Consider the following 5,196-nt stretch of genomic DNA (forward strand, 5'->3'; position numbering starts at 1 on the left):
TGCACCCTGATTTCAGAAATGTTCAAATATAAGTTTTAAAATTGAAGAAATATGGTGGTTTCTCTGACTTCTTTCCAGCTTCCACAATGAGTGTTTATTCTCTAGGTACTTTTTCTACGAGGTAAGTACTATGATTATCTAATTTTATAGACGCTTGGAGTGAAATTACTTTAAATAGCACAGCTAGAATTTGAACCCAGATCTCTATGACTGGGGATCCCATGCTCTCAACTTCCACTGCATAGGAAGAGCTATTGTCCCTGAGGAAGATGCTTCCCTGCGCTGTCTTCCATGGCATTCACTTAAGGTAACTGCACCTATAATACTATCTGTGACTGCTGTATTTCCTATTTAAACACATCTTTTTCAGCCTGGCTTCTTGTATTCATCACTCTACTGAAGTGGTTTGTTTTGAACTCAGCAGTGACCTCTTTACAGCCAAATCTAGCAGTCCATTCTTTCAGTTTGAATTTTCCTCAGCCTAATCTCTATCTAACATAACCTATCATTCTCTCCTTGAAACTCCTCTTCTGTGTTTTTGAGTAGTTTGCTATTTATGTTGGATGCTTCTCTGGTTATAAGCAAATCATATTTTGTCATATTTTGGCTAATGTATTTATCATCAGCTCTTTCCTTTGCAACCTGTATCAGAAATGTACAGACCTGTACCTGTGAAACAAATAATACATTATATGTTTAAAAAAAAAAAAAGAAGAAGAAGATAGCAGGAAGGGAAAAATGAAGGGGGGAAATCAGAGGGGGAGACGAACCATGAGAGACTATGGACTCTGAGAAACAAACTGAGGGTTCTAGAGGGGAGGGGGGTGGGGGAATGGGTTAGCCTGGTGATGGGTATTAAAGAGGGCACATACTGCATGGAGCACTGGGTGTTATATGCAAACAGTGAATCATGGAACACTACATCAAAAACTAATGATGTATTGTATGGTGATTAACACAACATAATAAAATTAAAAAAAAAGTAGAAGAGACTTCACAGGATAGCTGTGAGGATGATATCACTTAAAAAAATTATACCTGCAACCCCCCCCCCCAAAATACTACAGTCAGTTTAGTAGTCCAGCAAAAATAAATAAAACAATAAAAAGAAAAAAAAAGAAATGTATGAGAAGAATCCAGGTGGTCTCCAAATCCTCACTGAATGAAAATGATGAATTTGGGGATACATAACAAACTATGACTTTGAAATCATGGATCTTGTTAGAACCCTCTCTTCTTAGCTCCTACTTTGTACATATTTTTATTAGTGTTTACAGTGTTATATTCTAATTATGTTCACTTGTCTTTGTATCCGACTTGACTGAAATCCTTGTGGGTAGAGACTGTGTTTTATTTATTTCTGTTCCTCCAACCCGCGTCCAATTCCTGGCACATAAATGACTCAACACTGCTGAGGCAGGACCACAATTCACTATTTTAGTAGCAAAAGAAACCATTTCCTGATATCTTGTGTTGCAAGGGAATGTCTCTTACAAGGTCTCTAGCCCCAGGAACAGACCAGTCAGAATGGAGCAGGGGGCTGTGGGGATGTCCTTTCTCTTTTTCACAGGGAGACCTCATAGATCCCAGATTTAAATTACTCTTGGATTATTTGCTAGTTTTTGGTAGCAAATATGGAGGTTCTGATTTTTTCACATATGAGGATAAAATGAACCTTTGTGTGGAGGACAAAGTCTCCTATTGGAACCCCCCCCCAACAAGGTCATTTTAAATGACCCTATAATGTCATTTAAAAAGCTGTTGGATCAAGGACTGTAGGGTTAAAGGTTCTGTCAAGAAATGGTTCTCAAGAAGTTTGAAAGGGTTGCTTTCTGGAAGAGCTCAACTTGTCCTTCTCAAGGAGCTTTGTTTTCTCATAACATATGACTCCCTTAACCCATTCCCAGCTCGGACTAAGAGAATGTAAATCTGGAGAAAATTAGGTTCCTTCCATTATGGCCTAGCATGATGGTCTCTCATCACTCCCCTGCCTGCTGGATCACTTTGGTTAGATTTGGTTCAGTTCATTGTCTGTTTCTGAAGCCAGTCATGTAAATCCACAATTAATGGTAATTCAGTCATGTAACAAAGCTGTTTTTGAAAAAAATAAAATTGAATATTTTTTTGAAAGAGGGCAATGATATAATCATTGCCCCTGCCATAAATAATTGTACTGCTTGATTTTAGAGTCCATTATACCTATTTCTCCTTCTGTTTGTCAAATGATTTGTGTTCGATCCAAACAGCACTTTTCTTAAGCCACTAATTTATCTTCGGAGCTGTAGCTGCAGAATGTTTAAAAACAACCTAGGTAGCCACAGAGGCTAGAGAAGCAGTGTGGCGGGAACGCCAATAGAGGGCACTGGGCTATTTGCGATAACTTTGGAAGGGCTGGAGAAGTCTGTTAACCAGCCTTTCAATGAGGAGAAAAAAAAAGGTACACAACATTTTTTTATCTTACTAATTCCGTAGGAGGACAATGGAATTTTAAAAAAGTGAAAATGGAAAAATTCATCTTTAGGTCTGAATTCTACATAATGAATGTTTTCAATGCTGGCTGTTGATCAGTTACAAAGAGTTTATACAACCTAATGTGCACACACTCTCTTGATACACTTTTCCTGATAGATTTCAGTTTGCCTGGGGGGTGATGGTAAAGTAGTTAAATTATTCAAAGATCAGGTTTTGGAAGTAATTTGACTCTTAACTTTGTGGGAGACAGTTGGAATAAAAGAAATGCTGATTATGCAATATCTGGTTTCTAAAGAATATTGTTTTTCCCTCCGGAATTCTGATTCCCTTCCTCCATTCTTTCCTTTCTATCTTCCTTCAGAAGTTCAAGTGGGTGCTTTGTTACTATAATCTTCTTTGGGGGAACTGATTGGTAAGCTTATTATTCTTGTTCCTTCCTGTTCCTTCCCTTGGTGTCTTTGGATACCAAGATTGACTCTTGTCCCTTGCCCTTGCCTATCTCAGAGACCTCAGTTGGAAAAAGTTAGGAAGGAGTTTGGAGACGGAGGAAGCTGGGGCAGTGGAGGTTGCCTGAGTTTGGAAAACATATTCCGTGGCTTTCTGGTTGGTTACTTGGGTTCTCTCAACTCCTCCACTCCCCACCTGCATCCCCCTCCCCACCCCCAGGGCACCTGCTTCAGTCACATAGCCAAATGTCTTTATTTTAGCCCTAAGAACTCTCCCCCTTTTCACTCCGTACACATCTGTCTGATTCATTTTTAGGCCTCTGATATTTGTTGTCTCCTAAAATTGTTTCAGATTTCTCTTTTCAGATAATGCATGACGGTTAGAGCTCACTGGGTCAGTAGGCGATTTTCACTGTAAAGGTCTAAAGCATCTAATAAAAACAACTTAAAATATTATATATTATATAATCAAAGAAAAGCAATAACTTGTAATTATCTCAGGACTTTCAAATTTGTTATAGCAATATAAAAGTGCTCTTAAGTAGGGAATGTTCCATCTTCCCTTTGAATTCATCTGTAATTTGCTTTTAGTTAAACCAATCTCACCTGTTCTGAAATAGTTAAAAATTTATAAAGCCTAACTCATATAACTTCAGCAGATTCTTGAACTCAAGTTCTTTAGGGATAATAATTTATTTTGAATAATTTATTTTGAAAAGAGTCAAAAGACTTAAGACAGGATGGTTGTAAGGTAATTTATTCATGTAAAATTAATGGCAGATATGTTGGTTAGGTCAAGTCAGCTGAAGCAGAGATTGAGAATACCCATAAGGGAAAAGTTTGAGAAAAGAAAAATTTGACCCCCCGAGTAAGCAGCAGGAAGAAGGATGGAGAACAGGGAAAAGCAAATAAGAGATATACAGTAAGATTTGTTTGTTTTTGAGAATTTATCTTAAGAGTTTACCTGTGAAATAAGTATAAGAAAGATAATTTATGGAACATGTAAATGAATATAAAAAGTCAAGGACAGATGAATTATTCCCTTCTCCTGAGACAGTAAGAAATGGGAAAAGGGAATAAAGTAATGTTAAACTTAGGACTTTCTGTAAATTTCCTCTATTCCTCAAGCACATCTATGCTTTGCTCTGAAAACCTAACATATTTTGACTCTCTAGCTATAAATGCCTTAATACAGGTTGTTTTATAATGAATTTCCAAAGATATCCTTTACTATACTTCAGAGTGCTGTATTCTATAGACAATCAAATCATTATTGGTCAGATTGATATACAAAGGGGACCTCTCTCTTTGGATTACATATGATTGAGACTTGGTTTAAGCTCTTTAAATCTGAATTCTTATCCTCAATAGAATTCCATTTTGGATGCATCTTTTTACTAATAATCACTAGATACCAGTTGTGTCAGACTTTTGTGCTCAGTCTGGGCCTACGTAGAAGGGCAGCCATAGAAAGCCTGTTGTGACTTGAGTTTTTGGCTGTGGAAAGGGGAGTTTAATCTTTCCCCTGCTTCATTTATTCGCAGGGCCCATAAACCTGTTTCAGGCATGGTTGTTGCAGATATTAGTATCTTATAGATGCTCTGGGAGGGGTGTTGCCCTGCACGTGGTAGGTCTACCACAAGACCTGTGTCCTAGGATGTACATGGTTCAGTGATAAGCAGGGTAACACAGTGTTGGAGCCACTTAGCAAGGTTTCAATTTTAGAGATCTAGGAGGAAAGTTGCCCAAAACCTGAGGGTTCTTACCACAGGCTGTTCTTACACTGATTGTACAGAAAAAGGAGGCAGAGTAAATCCACCCCTATATACCCTAGTCCAGGCCCTTTGCCTGTATTGTGAATAGGGGGACATGAATTGAAGAAAAAAGAATAAACTAATTTAAAAAAGAAAGAAGAAAAAAGAAAAATCCTGAGGCTTTCAGCTCAGCGGCCTCAGGTAATCTGCATATTGTCTTTGGGAGGCTGGGACATTGAGTGGAGTGGTTGTAGGATAGAGGTAGAGGGAAGCTGATTGTAGGAACCAGAGAGGTTTCCCTCTTGGTGGAAGCTTGGAAGATTTGGGGGATATGACAGATGCTTTGGTTTTGGAAGTAAGACCTACAGTAGATAGAATGGACTACGGTCCTTCAGCTAAGAAAGTTGAATGCTGGGGAGGTGGGGGGGATTGGAGTCATTGACTGGCATTTTTGTAGGAATATATACTGTGTAGGCAGTAACACTAATAACTTCATTCTTTGGCCCCTTCCTTCTCCTGAAGCC

General features: G+C 38.4%; 1 non-coding gene across 1 annotated transcript; it reads left to right on the forward strand.

Annotated features, from left to right (window-relative positions):
* Nucleotides 1-4,674: 4,674 nt before the first annotated feature.
* LOC118526838 (small nucleolar RNA SNORA51) lies at nt 4,675-4,791 on the forward strand. The gene has a single exon (XR_004912838.1). It is a non-coding gene; the product is annotated as a small nucleolar RNA SNORA51 (small nucleolar RNA).
* Nucleotides 4,792-5,196: the final 405 nt, after the last annotated feature.

This window comes from Halichoerus grypus, chromosome 8 (assembly GCF_964656455.1).
Source record: "Halichoerus grypus chromosome 8, mHalGry1.hap1.1, whole genome shotgun sequence".
Lineage (NCBI taxonomy): Eukaryota > Metazoa > Chordata > Mammalia > Carnivora > Phocidae > Halichoerus > Halichoerus grypus.